This window comes from Cydia strobilella, chromosome 7, assembly GCF_947568885.1.
Source record: "Cydia strobilella chromosome 7, ilCydStro3.1, whole genome shotgun sequence".
NCBI classification, from domain to species: Eukaryota; Metazoa; Arthropoda; class Insecta; order Lepidoptera; family Tortricidae; genus Cydia; species Cydia strobilella.
The window spans coordinates 15,809,988-15,831,208 of record NC_086047.1 but is presented as its reverse complement, the minus strand read 5'-3'; the positions used below and the strand labels follow the sequence as shown (position 1 = coordinate 15,831,208).

Sequence of the window (21,221 nt, the reverse complement as noted above, 5' to 3'; positions counted from 1 at the left end):
TTTCAGTCACCTGATTGGTCACAGTTACGTAATCTGTAAACAATAATGTGGCACATATTACTTATCAATATTTATTTTATTATCGATTTCCACTAATCTAATGGTTCGGACGTTTTGCTTTGTTTGTATCTTTTAAACTACATTTTGTTTATGGCATACTTGAAACAAACACACTATATGTACATTGTTTTGTACGTATCAAACACTTTTTCTACTCTTTACTCCGACTTGCAAAAATGTGACGTAAAAGCATACACATTAACGCGAACGCGAATCTTAATATAAGTTGACCTTGACTGTTAAAATATTGGGGCCCATTAGAAACCTCTGGCGTGTTTTCCATCAGCTTATGCCATAAACTGTATCTGGTCTTTAATGGCTTCATGTCCAAAAATAAAACTCCACTTGGATGTGTCTGTCGCTATCGGCGCACTTGATGGTGTGATTGAAAATACATTAGTTTGATACTGTTTCCTAATCAAATTGTCGTAGTCCTAAATCAAGCTTAATTGCGTAAAGCCAACCAATTTTAATTCTACTAATATAATTAAATTCTTTTTCTCAAAAATGGACGGCAAAGTCGACGTTGCCGGATAAAAAGTAGGTCGCGAAGTGCGCAGTTTATGGTCAGTCAAAAAATTAAAAAGTTAAAAACATTGCAGTCTCAATTTCGGGACTGCAATGTTGCATACAAATTCCATTATTTGTCGAGTTCCAAACTTTTTAAAAGTTGAAATGGCCATATCAAATGAAGGAATAGGTCCATTAAACAGCCGAACAGATGATCGGTACTTATTATTATAATGTTGGTACCGCGACTATTTAGGTGTCTCAAATAGGTTGGCGTATTTTCAGCAGAAAAATACACTTCCATTTTCAATTTTAAAAAATAAAACGGCGGCAAAGCAAGTCTTTTTAGTTTTTTCTGTGAAAATATATACATAAGAACGTTGCTTCTGTAAAATATTTCTATTATATTTGCATTTATTGCGCCATATTTGAGAAAAGCACTATATATGACTCGGCTGGAAGACTACTTGCTGGCTTCGGATTCAATTAAACGGACTCCCAAGGTCGTCCGTTTAAAACGAATCCTCAGCCAGCAAGTAGCTACTTCCGAGCCTTGACAATAATGTACTATTAATCCAACTGATGTCCAATGGTGATATATAATTGTGCCTGACACTGGTCAGTATTGTTTTTAATAATCGAATTCAACACGCATTCTCAGTATTAACATTTTTAATATACATAGTTATATAGTTCCTGTATATAGTTATATGTCCTAAGTATATCTGTTATCATTTCCTTATTTTAAAGAGACATGCGTTGACTGCGGTGTTTACTCAAGAGCTTAGGTACATAAATAGAACTTGAGTATAAGTACATTAACTTCCTTACCGATCATGACACGCGTTGCAGTAATTGCAGTGTTAAACTTGTGATCATGCTTAAAACAATTATTATCAGACAGAGTGGTTTGATTAGGTACACTTCAGTCGGGAATGCCAGACGCTAGGATTAACCGAACGTCCGATGGATTTTAGTACACTTCTGTGTAGTGTTAAGAACCAATAAAGAAGTAAAAACGTAGAAGATTACAGGATTTTTGGTGTTTAGTAGAGTTACTTTTAGTTTTTTGTTCGGGACTTTCTAAAAGAATACATGGCAATTTAATTCCAGCGGCACTAACTAATAGCGTTAATATCATTCGAATAAGCAGGTCATGGATGATAAACGGGTAAACGATTACAAGTAACATAGAATATGTTGCGTATTTAATGATTATTACATCGTTGCATCGGTAAATAACTGCAAAACTTCGTATATATTATAGCAGCGTGCATAGCGTAAGCGTAGCGCAAGGCTTGGCTAATGTATTGACACAATTTAATCCATTAATATGCATTGATTGCGAACTCACCCGTTTAAGTCTGCAACCTCAAGTGCAGAACGGTTACTGAATGATTTAGAAATTAAAATATAATAATGAAGAAATTAAAATATGTACTAGGTAGTAGAACTAGGGGTTGATGTTCACTATTGCTTTATATTTTGGGTATTGACTCTGTCCGTTAAGGTAGGAAGTTCACGTTCATTCTTATTCGTTAGTCTAAATTATATGGTTGCAGGAGGAATTTCCAGCCGTCAAATGCTCTGGTTGTAAATAGCTCTCTGTCAAGAGGGACTGTGTCCTTCAAGAAAAAAAAAGGCGTCTGGTAGGGTGGTCTAAGACCGCGCGGTCAATGAAACTACTCAGACGACGTAACTCGGAACTCTAGGAAGCGAAGTTGAGCTGTAGATGTTTAATTAGACCACCATATGATACTCCCTTGCAGGGTCCGCAACTCAAAAATCCTCAAGTTGCAAACGTCCATTCCATAACAGACGCTAACATTATCATCAGAGGTAGGTACGTTTGTTTGGAACAAATGTGGTATATAGGATAAAATTCCAAGTCATTATTAAGTACCTGTTCTCCGCAACCGCGAAAGTTATATATTATGGTTTCGGTTATATACCTATTGCATGAGATTGCCAGTTTGTTGACACAACCTTCTATAGCCTCATTACCTCGTAACCTATCAATAAGTGGCCTATTAGTTTTCGAACAAGTGTGGGAGTTGATAATTAACTTTAGGCGAACGGAACGGTCAGGCTTTTGTCCTTATTAGGTAATTGGTCTTCTGTAAAATTTGCTTGTTCATTGGGTTTAATTTTGACCCCGACGGAAAATGGGGGTTGTTATAAGTTTAACGTGTTTATCTGTGTGTATGACTGTGGCATCGTAGCTCCCCAACGGATGAAAAGTGCAGTTTTTTTTATCGAAACTGTTGTCTATTATCGTCTTGGTTCTTAGACAGGTTTCAACTCTCTGGATGCCGCTGTTTTAATGTTAACATCAAACCAGACACCGTCACATGTAGTAAAATTAATGAAGGGTTAATTTGTCCTCTTTGCATTTATCATTTGATAGTAAAAAAGTGTATTTTATTTGTATTTCGAGAAAATACAAATATTAAACATAATAAAAATGTTCAAGTAAACCTTCTTCCTGAATGACCTTCTCTTTTTTGAATCGTCTACCTTCAGTAATACAGTCGTTGTTAGAGATTTTTCTTTTTCATAATATTGTAATCTAAAAAAATTAAGTTATTTAAATTTAAATTTAAGTTACAGTTTTAGTATCACAATTATTTCAGATCATGCAGATACTCAACTTACATTGTAATAAAAGCAGTAGTATTCTTTCAACCAGTTGGCGAATGTGGGAAAGACGGATGCTTTTTCTAGGCCGATAAATGCTAGCGAGTATGCCCTATTGGTATGGTTTTGTTTGTTTTTGTGCTGCAATATATACTTCAACAGTCAACACATACATTTTTATTCGACTGACAAATAAAGGAGGACATTGTTTTCAAGGGTTTACAAAAGTATGCAGTGTCATTTAAATGCGAAGGCAAACCGGAGCTTTATTTTTTGCTTGATTATATTGCTGATAAAGCATGGATAATGTGCCCAAAAATAAAAATACTGCCATAGTCGAGTCACTTAATACATGAAGCTGGTGTAGCGCCGCGCCCCTTGAATTTTCGTTTTATTCGAACCCAAATCCAAGACCCAAAAAGGACCCTAAATCTGTGTGCGGGGGTTTTTGACTTCTGAGAATCAGGTCATCTACAATTATGTCTAACAGTAGGTATATTAGACATATGGCAGTTCACTAGTCACTGAGTTGTTCAATGTGGTAATTTGATTGTTATGGCAGCAATATTGTGCAGATAATTTTGAACACTTTCGCTTAGCTTGGTCTTCTGTTTAGTTGGATCAATAGTTCGAGTTAACATAGACTTTCCTGTACTGTATGAAGCCATTGGCAGACTGCTAAGCTTCTTAGTTATCTAATGCATTAGCAGACGATAACTTATTTGTGTTGTTACGCAACAACTTTGTTTTCGTCTGGCCGTAATGTTTACAATTTACATGCTGGCTATCACATGCTATCAACTGTGCTGTGCGTAAGCTCCAGGTTATCATAAACTCATCCATCTTATTTATTATTGTACCAGATAGTGGCCCCCCTGATAAAAAAAAAGATATTTAAAAAAAATGGTTATCGTTATATTGCGTCTTAACTTAAAGTACTTATTTTACACATATGAGGAAAACATGTCGCTTTGTTTAAATGACATTACAGTTATCACAAGTTAATAAAATAAATAGGATTTTTAATTATAAATTTACTTACCTCAACTATTCATCAATGGTGGCATACACTCCGGAATTTCATCTTTTATTTATACCCTAATATGCATGTATAATTTTTTTATTATTATTTATATATTTACAGTATCTACAAGTATTTACACCTTGACCGAAAATAATACGAAAGGAGTTCTTTTTCCCGTTGAATTCTAAAAGGAACTTGTTTACAGCTTTGCCTTGTTTTATGCGTAACTGGATTTAGTCTTGATTCTCTTGAACTTGATACGCTCCGTGCGAAGTGCACGGTGGGGGTAAGTAAAGCGATCGTAGCGCATAAGGTGGTAAAAATAGGCAACTAAAGGAAGTTAGCTTGAAATGGAACTTTAATTTACGATTACTCATGAGATATTCATTTAGATTGTATGGTGTAAGCGACCATTGTAATCTGTATGAAATGCTTAATATAACTGACGTCTTTCATTTGATAATTATTGATACTGTATCCGTGTAAATAGCTTTGCAAATACCACATATTATGAAACCTTTTTGTAGAAGATAAGAATGGGTATAGTAAGTTATCCTTAAAAGATACATACACCATCGCGGACTTTTTTGTAGGCCAATGAAAGAGACAATTCCATCATACATTGTGTTGTTATATCTCAAACGGATTGGGCAGCGTTTTCGATTAAAGCTCTTAGCCAGCGTGATTTCTGACTTCAGTAGCAAACGTCGTCATATTTCAACCAATTTACACAAAACCTTAACAAATTATACTCCTCAACCTTCCTCAAGATTCACTCTATTCATAGGTAAAAACCGCATAAAAATCCGTTCAGTAAGTTTTCACTGAGATTATTACGATTTAAGTACTTACTTCTCGCTTAATAGTTGTGACAAAATACCGGGCCTATATTTGTAACTGCTGTGTGGCGCTGTCGTCGTGCACGGTCCCATTAAACATACAGCTAAGGATTCTAAATCAAGGCTACATTTATACATTTTTAACGTGAGGCAATTCTAGATTCATTTTATGTTAGTATTGGTTGAATATGGGTCTATGGATGGAACTTTCCACATCACACTAAAAGTGTTTGCATGTACCTACCTACTTACTCAGTCGTGTACATGGATGACATCATGATGTGTACCTAAGCATAAGCCACCAATGTATTCAAAAATTCAAACTCGTTATTTGACTCACTGAGCATTTCAGACATTAAACTACTGACTTCATCTTTGCCTCTCGTTGTAATTTTTGGTCTTCAACATTTGAGCTTTATCAACGATTCACAAAGTAGTATTTTGTTTCTACTTCTTAATATGAATTCGGTATATCAAAGTCGTTTTGGAAGCATTTTAAATTGTCTGTCGGAAACTATCGGCCCACGCGAGAACAAGAGACACACGTGTAAGATACCAAATATGCAACACAAGTAAAAAACTAAATAAGAAATAAGCAATGAACCTACTTTTCGCTTTGTTGTTTAAGAAAGTTGAAATAAAGTCTGGAATCTTTTTGTTAGTTGTTCATGAACTTAAGGCCCAGCTTTCGTTGTCGTGGCACGTAAATTTCTTCCAAATATCTCTGGTCTGAGCTTTACTCTATAGTATATCTATTGGTAGTACTCGTTAGTATATGTCCATCTATCTCATTGTTAGATGTCCTCGCGATTGATATTTACGTAGAACCCATTGACCCTTAGGTACTCGAAACCATAGATTAGTATATGTTATTACTGTAATAGATAAGAAACTCTCGGACATTTCACGTTCACGTCTCTACTAGTGCTGCCTCTAGCGGTCCTGCTCTCAACTAATGAGACTATAGTAGAAAACACGCACACATGTACACACTACACACACACCCACACACACATGCGCATACTCGTGGGCTCTTTACCTGCAGGTAAGGTGAAGGGGGCGGAGTGCGCCTGCCGTGTAAGTGCGCCTACCCCTATATATCTATATAGACTATATAGATAGGCACACTTACACGGCAGGCGCACTTCGCCCCCTTCACCTTAACAATTTTATTATTGGAAACTGATTTATGTAGTAATCTTTGTCGTCCGTTGCACAGAAAATTACATAAATCAGTTTTAATTTTCAACAAATGAAAGAAAACTGACATTAGTTCAAGTATAATATATTATACAATATAAGTGATTATTTACACACGTTCCCAGTCACTAAGACAGCGCATACTGTGTATACTATATTACTTTGCTAATCCTCGAAAAGTTTACGTGCTAGTCAATCAGTGGTCACCCGTTATACTAATTAATTACTAATTAATTAATTAATTAATTAATTAATTATTGGTAAGTAACTAAGGGATTTCGATCAAAGGTCATTGGGGCATGGGATCCCCTTTATCTATCTCCTGACTTTGTGTTTTAAATAATATTCATAGGCGGTCTTTTTCATCTCGTCCTCCTGGTCCCAAAATGTGGTTTTGCCCATTAAAATCTCATTTATTTCTCTGCACCAATTATTGATAAAAAATATGATGCTTCGTTTTAACATAAACTTCGTCAACTCCTCGCCATGTTTTTCACATGTCAAAAAGGAAAAATCTAAATGTATTGCTGCGATTAATTCTATGTATTCGGTGAGCCTTCTTATGTGGCAAGAGACCTTTAAAACTTTAAGAGTAATATTCTCCATTTGGCAAAAAATATCGAAAATCGGTCTCGTTGGATATAAAAGCCAAGTTTTGTCATGCCTGTATTCTCTTATTTTGATGTATTCGTGAAATACTTGTAAGTTGTAGCTTTCTAAGTCGCACTTGCATTTGGGGCAATTTTTGTATATTTTCTTTTTTGATAATTTTATTAGCCATCCGCTACAATATGCCACTGCTGCAGATTTCTCTTTTTGAGTTTTAATTAAATTTTCTGTGTCTATAATCTCAATCATTAAATGAACATTGTCTACAGTCAATTCATCTAAGTCAGGAACTGCTATTTTCTCAGTTAAGAAAATCTTAAAGACTGAAGACAATAATTATCGTCTTCCTCACAATTGGACCCGATGGAATGAGGTGAGGTCAAATTATTAATCATTAGGGCTTTATATGAGTTTATAAACGTGTACACACTTGGTTTAGTGTTTCTTAAACCATGAGCCCTAATTGCACCAAAAAAGTTTTCTATGGGATCCTGATTAAAATTTCGCAGCAGCAATGAATTCAAGCCAAGTGAGTGCAAGTATTTTGTGATGGCTTGAAAAGCTTCGATAGTTTTGATCCAACTTGATATTGATGGAACTACTGATTTCGACCCATTTTTGGTGACATATTTCATGGTTTTAAGGACTTTCAGGCTCTTTATCCACAATTTTCGGTGCGGTGACCTGGGTTTCACAGCGCATCGGTATATCTTTCCTTTTTTAGGCTCACTAAAATTACCATTGACAGAGTCAAACAGCTTGTCGAAGAAGAGCAGGATATCTGCCGTGTCGCAGCTTTCTTTCGGCAGTTGTTTAACACCTGAAAATGTTATCTACAATTAAGATCTTGTCGAATTACAAAAAGTTTTTTTTTATATAGAGGAAAAGGAAGAAAATATGCCAATTTGTCTAATTTTATGTTTACCTAAAAATCTGTACCTATATAAATATATATGTTTTTAATATATATTTATATCGGGTTAAAGATATTTATTTGTCTCAAAAGAAAAATTACATTTTACTTATTGAGATAGGTCGGTACATTTGAGGACACTATAACTAAAATCATTTTTTAATTAGCGCCATTTCAATATACTTAAGCATATAAATATTTTACAATTTATTCAATACATTAAACGGGTCACTGTCAACTTTGTCTGACCGAGATTTAGTCAACGCGTGTGGAAGCGTCATCGTTGAAGAAAATGAACGAAAGTACGTGAGTGACCCGTATTAACATTTTAAGAGTCCCCGGCAAGCTCGGCCGAATTTCACCTTCCCATACAAACGGAGTTTCGTTCTCATTTTAAAACTACGTGTTGGATTGTAATGAAACCTTGCACATACAATGACATGAGGTATATCTAGGTCTGTAATTAGTTTATATAGCTCCAGCCGGGCTAGCACATGATTGGCGCGAGAGTATCTCGCCGCGACATAGACTACCCGTCCCCCTTTAATTCATACAGTTAGTAAAAGAGGGGTAGTCTATCTCGCGGCGAGATACTGTCGCGCCAATCATGTGCTCAGTCTACAGTTTATGAAACAATCGAAAAAGAGCAAAAACAAGTTTTGTGTGAAAAACTTAAATTCGCTGTATTTTTTTAACTATTGTATCTGAAATTACATAAACTAATTAAAGACCTAGATATACCTTATCCTACTGTTAGTACAAAGTTTCAGAGCAATCTAGCTAGTCGTTTTAAAATGAGAGCGTAACTACGTTTGTACAATGGAGAACCGAGCTTACCGGGGACTTAAGTTTCGTTATTAACATTTTACAAACCTGCCATGTATCCCATGGTGGCCCCTACGTTTTCACTGAATACTTGCGTACAGAATTTAACCTTCATCTTTGGTATACGATTTGATGTAACGTGTTCTGCAGTCAATTTACTAGCCAGTCGTACTCCTTTATAACTTGGGCCTCGTCTATACAGTGCCTCCAAGTGTGCCCATTTGGCTCTTTTAATTTTTTTGTCCTGAACATACTCTAAGTCTTTAGTCAGCAAATTATTGCGTATTCCTTTCATTAAATGAGGTGGGTCATAAATCGGGTAAATTTTCCTGCCACTTATCTCGAAAAATCCTCCTTTATATTCTTCATTACGCGCCAAATATGTCTCTTGCGTTTCCTTTATCAGTAGATTTATCGCAGCCATGTTGGTCGCACCTTGATCGCATATGGTGCCTATGACGTTAAGACCAGATTCTAGAACCTTTTTTGTTACTTCTTCAATTTGTCTTTTAAGGTCATTCGTCTTGGTTGTGTTTGAACAGAAAGTAAATGCAACCGGCTGCTTATATTTTTTGATAACACCTCGTACCATGAACACCAACACATGGTTGGAAAATATTTTTTCCCTTTTTACTCCGTTATCTAAAAATCCATAAATTTGGTCTTTGGTTTTGTCAAAACATATATGAGGTGTTAATGCCATCTCGTCAAAAACTAATGTGCAAAATCTATGATGATGAGGCATTTTTCGTACTCTTTTTTTTAAATTTTCAAAAATGATTTCATTTACTCCCGGGAATAACTGCACTTTTTGTAAAATTTTCTCTAAAGTTCTTCGTTTCGGTAAGATGCAAATTTTTTCAAGCAATCTGTAAGCTTTTGGACAAGGCTTGAATACCGAGAGGGCAAATATTTTTTCTTCCAAAGTAAATCTTCGACCTCTTGCTTTTTTTCCAAACTGGCTGATCTGCATTTTAAAAAATGTTTTTGCAGCAGGGGACATTTGGCTCTCCACCACCTGGAAAGCCTCGGTCTTCATTACTTTGTTTGCCAACATTAATCGAGTCTTAAACGTGTTCTTTGATTTATTGCATCTCCTTAAAGTGGCTTTAGTTGTTGCCAAGGTATCTCTTAATTCACGTTCCATTGTTGACATTGTGGAAGGACATTTTGATCTTATAGGTGTTGATCCTGAAACATAATTTAGTTACGTTTAATGAACATCACCGCACAATAATTATAAAAGACTCAGACTAACGAGTATTATAAATTATAGATCTAATATGCCATATCAAACGTGCACCTGACACCAACACGATATCTGAATAATGTACCTACTGCCATCATTATAAAGTTTAGTTATCATTCGCGCGTGCATCTCGATCGCGCTAATACATGTATAGACAAGTCCGAGCGAAATGAACGCGCAAATGATAACTAACTGAGATAATTTTGTTATCGTTTTATACATACATATGTCAGGTGCACGTCTGTAGATATATTTACCCTAACTAATTAACAGAGGGCCTACCGCTAACCACGTTGATGTGTTGCCTCCCTGTCACACTTATGTTACGTACGTTACGAATTTACAAGTGCGACAGAGAGGCAACACGTCGAACGTCGATCGCGGTAGGCCCTCAGTAACGAGAATTACACAATTAGTTATAGAAAATATGTTTAAAACGGCGATACAATTTAACGCTTAATATTGTTTGTGGCGTTTGTAGGAATAACTTAATGTTCCTTATTTTAGCAGGTTGCAGGTCGATTTATTAAAGGAAAGAGACTTTGTCTATATGTATAGGCCAGAGACAATATTCAATAAATAAACCTACCATGTGTAGCAGCTTTAGAGTTAGACTGTGGTGTTGCAGCTTCAACAGTTGTAGGTGAAGTATGCCCTTGTACGTCTGGAATACTTGGACGCGAAGCAGCAGCATGCACGCCTAAAGTAATGGTACAGTCAAAGAAATGCAATACACCATCAAACATTTGTAGCGAGAGGCGTTTTAAAATGAGATCGTAATAACTTTTTTTTGTATGACGGCGTCTTATTGTTTACTACGATGTATTAGTTAGACGTATAATTACCAGGTATATTCAGAGATGGAATTGCCAATTTTGTAAGTCTCTGATTGGGAAAGGTATGTCTTTCTTCAAAATGCCGATGGCATACGCGACGATTGTTGAAGATATCTTCATTTTTTTCGCCAACGATGGTGCCACCGATTTTCATAACCCACGTGCGAAACCTTTCGATTTCATTGGGCTTACCAGGGTTCGGAAACCCATGCAAAGGTAATCCTAGAAGTATAAAACAGGTATGTATACATTTCAATAAGTTTCAGTAACGTCTGTCATATTACAAGCGTCTGTCAAACCTAAGTCTAGTCTTATTTTCAAATGGTATTTTCATAATGTATTGAGCAATATATCCAACTAGCTTCTACCCGCGACTTCGTCTGCGTGGAACGACGACGATACTGGTCGATAAAAACTGTTTTGTCCTTCCTTGGGCCCTAAACTATCTGCATTCATTTCATCTAATTCGGTTTAGCAGTTTAAGCTTGAAGAGGTACGTAACAGACAGACAGAGTTGCTTTCCCATTTATAAAATTATATTATATGACATGAAAATTACATGAAATGTAATGAAAAAGCAAAGCAATTTGTATTACTATCCATTGAGCCATAAAAGTAGCTGAAAAAGTTTAATATTAAGAGAATGGCATTTAGTATTAAGTCCGCCAGTTGTATAATTTTTCTTTGTTATTAGTATTTTAAATCTATTATTATTATCCAAATCTACCTTACACAAAGGGAAATAAGCACTAGTCCTAGCTGCTCATAATTTTGAAGTATTACAATTACAACTTACAATATAAATACCTACCACCGCCAACAATGTATAAATACATATTGTGCTTTGCCCGAAGCTACTGGTACCAAGAGAATGCTCCTATCAAAGCTGCCTTTTGCAGCCTGTATTTTTGATGCGACAAATATTAAATAATAAATAGATGTTCAGGAGCACCACGATAAAGTAATTACTTGAAACTTTACTTACCTTGTCCTTGTACCGATGTACAAGAAGGCACACAGCATCGGCGCGGTGCCATTTCTTTTCTTTCGGCTTGCCGGCGTTTTTTTATTCGTATGAGTAAAAGCTTGGCTTTATCACATATAAAGAAATATTGGGAATAATATTAATTTTGAAAATTCCCGTCAAACCAAACGTCAATTGGTTTTTTTATTCGTCAAAATACGTCAATCTGTCATTTTACGGTATTTGCACTATATATTAAAAAACCTACTTACGTTTCAAATTTAATTTGTTTCCTAGTTCATTTGCAACGTAAGGCTAGTAACACTATCAAAACATTTCTTATTAAAATATATTCTTCTAGATTTAATTACATACGATTAAGTTAACTGCTTAAATATTTGTTTGGTATATTTTGTTTTCTACCATCTACATACAAGAATTATACCTAGCCACACTGAGCCCTCCTTATGCTAAAAGGCATTATCTCAAAAACGAATGAACTGGAAATGGAACTTTATGCTTAAAATTTAAGGTACTTATTTGCATTCAATTTTCAATTGAGATACCGCATTTTAGCAAAGCAGGGCACCACGGTTGAGGAATATATGTCAAGCATAACCCAAAGATGGCATTATTATCAGCATTACATTACTCTTCTTCAGAGATACTATACCATGCTCGAAACTAAAAGTAATAGGGGATATTACTGCAATGTTCTGCCACCAGAGTGCAGGATTAGCCTTTTTAGTAAACCATAGAGTAACTTATACACACTGTACCTTTAACAGGTTTTTGACAAGTTTTTAGAGATAATAAAATATGACATTGATGTATCAAGGCGGTTTGCTTACAGAGGACCTATCGGGAAACGCGAATCCGAAAATTCGCTATCTGCCTCTTTATCGCTTGAATATGCAAGAGTGACAGAGAGGTTAGATAAAGAAATTATCTTGTTTCCCGATAGACCCTCAGATTGTGGTAGTGGCGCCCTGGCGCCCCCTACGCAGAGTTTCGCGTAATATTCCCTATTAAATACCTCGGCAAGAAACATGGACTGCTGTTTGACAGAAGAGATAGCTGAATGGCCAAATTAGCTTTAATATTCCTTTATTCCAGATAAATTTGACGTCACAACTTTGAATAAATGTATGGATCGCGTCCGTCGCAGTGATGGATGGTTACCCAAAGCCGTAAACTACGACTATCGACTATTTTTACATGTCCGGGCGCAACGAACCCGGTGTTATTGCCATGCAGCAAATGGTGATGTTTTTGGCAATCTGAATTGCCAATGCCAGGCCTTGACCAGAGGAACGTGGAAATAGACAGGTGTAATATACAACTGTCAATTGATGTTTAGCATCGTTTGATCTTCAATAAGAACATCGCGTCGCTTTGCTAAAGGGAATTGAAAACCAACGTTGTTTGATGTGTATTTGTAATCTTTTTATATCGTTATTATCATTATATTATAAAATAGGCACACGGCTAAACGAATACCTAAGTGTAAGTATAGTAGCCAAGGGTCACAGTGTCAGAGAAAAGTAGGTAGTTGGTCATTTCCAAAAACCAAGGTAATTACTCCTGATGTATCAGCGCATTGCAATTGGCACACAGTACCAGCCAATAGCATATCGGCCGGTACTGTTCGTTCTCAAGAACAGTGAATTATTCTGCATGGAAATCTCCATACAATTGACACGGGTCAATTGTTCTTAAGTGTATCTAGTTTATGCTTGTAAACGAAATTTCTTGTTTAAATTAAGTACATCAGTGGGTATATGAACAAACCGACAAAAATATACCTGTCAGTAGGTATCTTTGATCTTCCGTGTCTTCGTGACAGCCGTCATACAAATATTTTGGTAATACAGATATCAACCGGCGGTAACCAGTATTATCACATATACCTACAGTTCTTTGAGTTGAGATGTCTCCTAAAATCTCATGCAGTCAATTGACAACTATGATTAGATTGTCATCGGTCATAGGTCAAAGCTTTCATCATTTTAATACAAATAACATTGTTTTATTTCTGATATTGCTATCTAATTGTAAATTTTGTCCGTTTTGTCCTTTATTTTGAAGAAAATAACCACGGAACTGACGGAACCATGTCAAATTGACAAATAGGAAGCTAATAGAAAAGAAGTTCCTTACCGACCATGACTACGTAATATTTTATCAACTTAATGCGAATCAGACAGCGTAGTGATTGGATTGGAATTGGAATGAATAAAATAATATTAAAATTGGAATGGAAGGAAGGAATGATAAGCGAATTGTGGCTGAAATGACATTTGCTACCAATACCATTTATGTCAGCAGTGAGTCAGTGGAAGTGTGGCGCCACCCTGGCTATGGGACAGACAGATTTCACACATTAGCTCTTCTGTGCAATCAAATAATATGAGGATGAGGTCCCATAGACGTTCTTATTTATCCCACTAGTCCCACTCAGTGTTGTTGTCGCTTGCGTTCCCCCCACCATGCATTTCACACATAGCCAATAGTCGCTGCTATAATGTATCTAGTTCGGGTCGCCATTGTTTAAGCACATTTCTTCTCTAATATGTATTACGGGTTAACTAGCTGCATGCGGCATGTTTGCTTGCGTTAAATAGCTAAGTCATGTTAACCGCATTCAGCCCCAGCGGAGTTATCTCACGTTTTGAGCGGGACACTATTTTGTCACAGTTGGAATAGAAACAGTATTTTAAATCGTTTAACTTTCTATGCTGAACGACAATATGAAGTATGGATCTCCAAACTTTTTAACCCTCTTCTCCTTAGATAAATTAATTCGTGCCAAAACCTATCGCTTTTATGGCTGCTGTGGCTGTTATGAATTTTCTGCTTTTCGCGGCCTGGGTTGGAAGAGCGCGCTAACTAGACCTGTTTGAAGATCACTAATACATGTGTCCAAATCCAATACAGACAATAAATTAAACCAGATATAGAATTTATCCGTGTAATCATTAATTAAAAAGTTTTTTTTAGTTACACTCAAGCGTTGACAGTTACTTTAAAAAGCTCGTATCTCGTAACTTGTGTGTTGCATATTACGGGTCGAATTATTTTGTATGATTATAAATTTTATTGTATTTCTAAGCAAAATTTATCTCATAACTATACTTCATAGGTCCTATGCTAACCACCGTTTAAATATTCGCCCATATTAAATTTACACACTGCATAAACGATTTAATAAGCGGGTCCGCTATTTGGCCGAGGAAACAATTCTGCATTCTGCCACATAAGTGCGCTGGGAAGCTGGGATGCCTGGGATTCACCGGCCTCATTCTGAGATGAGGCCATTTCGTGGCACATTCTACTTTTTATGTTTTTTCTTATTTTAATTATTGTCTCCTTTGGGGTCTGTATTTACGAATAAACTACTTCTTACTGGTACTCTTAAATAATGAACCGTACAACCCGGTCACAATATCTGTGCACCTCGCTGGAATGTGGCGCCTCTCCCGCTTCCCCTGTCACCTCTCCGCGCACTCCCCGGTGCGCCCGGTGCGGTGGGGTGCGGTGCGGTATGACGTCACGAGGTCAGGTGCACAGATATTGTGACCGGGTTGTACTGAGTCGGTCGTCGGTCTGGTCACAATTAAAATGAAGGTTATTTACAATATTTAGACTGTGATTCTGCGGTTACCCATACGCATTACAGGACATGACCCATTTAAGTAACTAATTTATGGAGCCTGTCATCATTGTTTATTAAATGTGACCGTTTCAAAACTAAATATTTAACAAAAACTTCATGGCTGTATTGTATTTACATTCAGTAAAATAATTTCAATTTATTTGGTCAAAGATCGTAAATATTCTCAGATCTCTACGGGTACTAAACGGGTTTGATTCCGGTCAGAAATAGGCAATTATTCTCACCCCCTTTCGATGTTCTAGGTTCTTTTTATTTTATTACAAAAAGGCAAGCATTTGACCGCAATCTCACCTGATAGTAAGGAACAGAAGAGAAGCAAAAATTGGGAAATGTGAACTGTCTTGGGAAGACGTAGATGAATTCAATAAAGAGAAAGAGGAGAAAAGAGAGTTTAGTAAAATCGAAGTAGATAGTGAAAAGTTCATTGACTATATAAAAGATTTACCAAAAAAAAAACGTTCTCAGCTAATTGAGCTAGCAGATAAAGTTCTCTCTAATTTAGTTGCTTGGCCCATTCAGTCAGCTTTCATCGAAAAAAAATCCAATTAGTGATTTTGATAGCTTAGATGATAGGAAGAAAAAAAGGTTATAGTATAATATTTTCTTTTTTAGCGAGCAGGAAAGCGTCTACAGATTTTTTAAAATGTAAAAAAAAAACACCATGCGTTACTTGAGCGCGTCAGATATTGGTAGTGGTCCCGCAACATGTCTCTGATAACAAGGGTATGTTAATCTGCCGTTTTACATGGTCAGGGTGGTCATATAGATAAGTAAAAAATTAGGAAAAAAAATTACTCGAATACTTTAAATTTACTTCGAGTAATTTTTTTTCCTAATTTTTTACTTATCTATATGACCACCCTCAGAGACATGTTGCGGGACCACTACCAATATCTGACGCGCTCAAGTGACTCATGGTGTTTTTTCAAAGGGGTTGGTACCCTGCGTATGGAATGGACCCTACGAAAGTGTCAATTTAAATAACCTGACGATTTCAGCGATCTATAAGCTAATGGCAGGGTCACAAAGTTGCAAAAAAAACCCATCTTGAAATACTCGAGCGTGTCAGATTATTATACAGACAGGTTCAGATTGATGTCCCAGTTATGTGAAACCTTAATCTGACGATAATGTGGAGCAGTATCCTTATTCTGACGATATATTTTTTTTAAAGTTCATGTTAAAAAATCCTGTCGTATATATTTACCTAGTTTATGTGTAAACTTTTTTGTGCCTAAAAAACTGCGTAGAATGCCGCCAAACAGACCAAAATCGACCAACGGGTTCAAAAGATATCACAGTTTAAAGATTTCTGAATAAATGTTAACATCGTTTTTTTTAAGCTCGAGTAACTTCAAATTTTGCATCTTGGGCTCCCCTATTATTAACAATACTTTAATTATTTCGTTAAAAGCGTATTATTAAAATAATGGTAACGGAGGGCTATATATGAAGCGGGGTGAGAGAGAAATAAAGAAAAAAGATTGTAACAGCTAAAAATATACTTAAATAACAATAAATTTTTTACACCCGTAAGCTACCTTAGATAATATCTATGAGTGAGCTTAATTTACAAATAGGAGTTGAAGGTAGCGAAAAAGTGAAAGGGAAAAAGAGCTGAGAGGATTAAACTTCATAAACGATTTTTGACATTCCGGCTTGCGCAAAACGGCAGTTTTTTTTATTCGTTATTCTTGCATTATTCCCTTCAAAATAAAATAAAAAGCGAACGCGCTGGAGCAAGTCATCAAGGTCGCGATTTTTTTGCAACTGGGACTCTGCCACTCGCTTACGGATCGCTAAAATCGTCAGGTTATTGAAATGGACACTATTTAACAAGTAATTAATTGGCCAATAAACGGCCAAGCCACATAATTTGACTAAGGTGTAGAGTTTGTGAAGTTAGGGCTTGTATAGAGTTAGAAGCTTGGCTGCACAAGATCTGATAACTTTTTCACAGTGCGAGCCTTATTATGGTTTCGTCTTGGCAACATTTTACATGAAATGTTTTTGGTGGGATATTCATATACATGAAGGTTTATACCCTGGGCAAACTTCAAATCCATACTAATATTATAAATGCGAAAGTGTGTCTGTCTGTCTATTATCTCTTCACGCATAAACAGCTGAACCGATTTAGTTGAAATTTGGTATATAGATAGTTTGTAGTCCCAAGAATGGAATTAAGGAAAAGGGGGGTGGAAGTTTGTATGGGGAATCGATAAAAAACAAATTGGATAAAAAATAAGGTACCCCTTTTTTGTACGAGATTGTCGACTTAACTCTACCGCCCGCGGGCCTCATATGTTTAAAACATCTTAGATTAGCGCAAACTAAATCGGCAAGGCAAATGGTTCCCGCAACCTTGTGTTGGGTGACCGTATAATGTATGGTGATCAGGGGAAAAATAGTACCATGTCTATATCGAGCTCATGTAAAGCTGATGAGAATGAGAACATATTTGTCATGCCGTGTTTTATGCTATTGCGTCGTTTCAGAATATACGAGACCATGATCTCACGGAAACTATTATACATGTATATACCGGTACCGTATACCGTATGACAATAATACATAGTTTCAAATACATGTATGTGTCTACGTGTCTACGCTTTAAAATTCAAAATTTAATTTTAACTGTAAAATACTTAAAAAAAAATAAACTGTTTATTTTTTTATAAAAAATCGCATTATATAATATTAAACTTAACTACTAATCTTAAATTAAAAAGATTTTTTGAGTTAAGGAGTTATCTTATATTAAATATTTATACATAATACTATTTTTTTAGGTACACCACATTCTCGGTTGTCAATAAGGTTGTTCAAATTGAAGCTATATGGAAATTGTGCCTTATTGACAACCGACAATACTTAATATACTTATTGTACTTAACCAACAATACCCTTTAGGTTGAGAATGGCACAAATATCTTCTAATTACGAGTAGTATTCTAATTCATCAGGTGACTTAAGTTGTCTATGTATAACTGCTCTGATTTTAATCCATTCAACTCATCAGAGCTAAGTCAGCGTTATAAATAGTAGCGGCAATGAACCGCCTATAGGCCATAGGCATTCATAATTTTCCGTACCTACCTATTTGATCTTAAGATTAGTTCAGTGTTCAGTTAAGTATAAAAAATAAGCACTTAGTTACTATCTTTAAATTTGCATATTACATAATAAAATTAACATTAGAACGGTGTCGCAGTTATCTATACATATACATAAGTACTTAAAAATGAACCAATTTTTAAACCAATCTAAGTTTAGATAAAATCTAATCCATATTCCCAATATGCAATTTTTTAACGAAAACATACAAATGTTTTCAATTTTGTTTATTATAAAATTATCATAAAGCATTTTTATTTTTACTTCCTTCTTACACGACCCGATGTTTTCACTCACACACGTAATACTTGTTTATCCTCTGAATCCGGCGCCTTATCTGTTGCACTTAGTTCACCTCTTTTTATCACACTTCTAGATTGACGTGAACGTACAAATAGTGCCACGATGTTATGTTTGCTTGAGGATTTTAGTTGTTTTACAAAATTAACATGCTGTTACGTAACGTGTTCATCTTCATCTGTCATCGTTACTTCACTTGCTAATTGTTACTTATGTTGTTTTAATTTGTGACCTACATTTAAGAGGGTATTCTTCTACTAGTCAAATCAGATTCTTTTTTAGAACTGTCAAAACGAATTGCTAATATGGAATCTATATGAAACAGTACATACAATGACGTCGCGGTCAACTCACCTGCTCTTTATACTTAAATCCGATTGATTAAATAGAAATTGTTTTTAAAAATAACTGCTATCTATGTTTTTCTAATAATTATCTGGTGCTTTATTTCATGCATGATGTGAAATACCCTATTCATAGGAATTAGTGGTATTTAAATTACACCACATTAATACATCCTTAAAATGTTTCAAGTAACAATAGTAACATGCATTACTTAAATTCGCATTCAGTACAGCATTGTGATTTTTTGACTCCCGAATTCCCAATTCCCTAAATCGTTCTTTGTTCATCAGGTGCATGTGGCGTACGTGACGCGAAGCAGAGCGACTTCGAGCTACACAAAAGGGCTCAAATTTTAGATCCACGGGAATACCCCGGTGCACCGCCCTCCCTAAGTAAAGCTATTCATTTATAGGTATACCGATACGATTTGATTTCGAAAATAAAATTTATTCGAAAATATTTTAAGCACAATTTTGTTAATATCTAACAAAAGGCCTACTGTTAAATATTCAACTCACGGTTTATAGCAGATCGTAAATGTTCTCAAGACATAGAGATGCGTGGATCTATTGCATTACTTGGTTTTCGTATTTCGGTTAATGATAATGATGTTAATGATTTAAAAAAAGCGCTGGTGGCCTAGAAAAGCGGTGGTGGTCTAGAAATGCGCTGGTGGCCTAGCGGTAAGAGCATGCGAATTGCAATCCGGAGGTCGCAGGTTCAAACCCCGTTTCGTGTCGTACCAATGAGTTTTTCCTAACTTGTACGAAATATTATTTAATATTTACCAGTCGCTTTTCGGTGAAAGAAAACATCTCAAGATGTTTTCCACACGTGTGGAAACCGGACTAATATCAATTTGGCCTAGTTTACCCTTTGGGTTCGTAGGTTAGATGGCAGTTGCTTTCGTAAAAACTAGTGCCTACGCCAGTTTTTGGAATTAGTTGCCAAGCGGACCCCAGGCTCCCATGAGCTGTGGCAAAATGCCGGGACAACGCGAGGAAGAAGATAATGATTTTTATGATGTTCCAAAGTAGTCACGATTCAAAGGCGTTGTATGTATTGTTTCAGATCAGTTTCAAAATGGATGACGATGAAGATATCCTAAAAGTCATACAGAAGTTTTTGATTAAAGGTAAGCACAATCAAGATTAATAAAATTATTAGTATTAATAAAACATTGCTTAGTCCACCTGCATAAAAAACAGGGTCTTTATTTTTGGGCTGACGTCAATATACCGCAGTGTTTTCAAAGAGCTATAATGAGGCACTACAAAGCTGAGTATCGCTTTTGTTCCCGCATTTCGGGACAAAGAAAGTGCTCCCAGACCCCGATTTGTATTGCGCAAGCTACCTGCTCACCCCAACCGCCATAACTTACGGGGATGCCCATGCGTAACGTAACGATGTTCCACACCCCGTTCCAACCGTCGATTCCTGGAAAAGGGAAAGTGGCCATTTGCAAATGTTGCAATTAACGGGTTATGCAGATACCTATTTGGCTTCTATGAAACCTTATCAGTGACCAATTTCCCAAAATTTTCGGTAGATTCCGATAAAATTTAATGTGGCATATTGAGTAGATATGATTAAATTGCTAAGTAATAAATAATATTAATCCATTAAATTAGTTCAAGCGTACCTACACCTACGCAATCGCGAAAGTTACTTGACTTGTTTTTAAAGATAACCTTTTCTCTAATCTTTACAGTTATCAGGTGATGCTTACCAACAGTCATCGTTGTCATGAATGTTTTATAATGTTTGCCAACTGCTCACAAAATGTTTTAAAGCTATTGGTGTAGTTAGATATATGTTAATACATATTTGGAATTAAAATGTAGCTGTTGTGGCGCTTGATTGCTATGATGCCAACCAGAAAGAACACAGACGCGTTCAATTTATGTATATTGGACAGGCTGCCGCAGTTGCTGGGGTTATATTTTGTTATTGTCAGTCACGTAGGCTAGCAAGAGAGAAGGGGAATAGGATTGCTATTGGATGGAAGGAGATGAAATATAAAACGGGTTAGAAGAGTACAGAGTGTGTCGAGAGAGGGACGGGTGGGTGGCGTGACAACAAACATGGCGGTGTGGCTGCCGGGTCGGGTGCCGGTC

General features: G+C 36.1%; 1 long non-coding RNA gene across 1 annotated transcript in view; it reads left to right on the top strand.

The window, feature by feature from the left end:
* The window catches only part of LOC134743257 (uncharacterized), an 89,331-nt gene extending 69,054 nt beyond the window's left edge, over positions 1 to 20,277 (top strand). Inside the window, exon 3 of the long non-coding RNA XR_010128001.1 lies at positions 20,176 to 20,277. This is a non-coding gene — a long non-coding RNA (uncharacterized LOC134743257). The remainder of the gene's footprint in view (positions 1 to 20,175) is intronic.
* Positions 20,278 to 21,221: the final 944 nt, after the last annotated feature.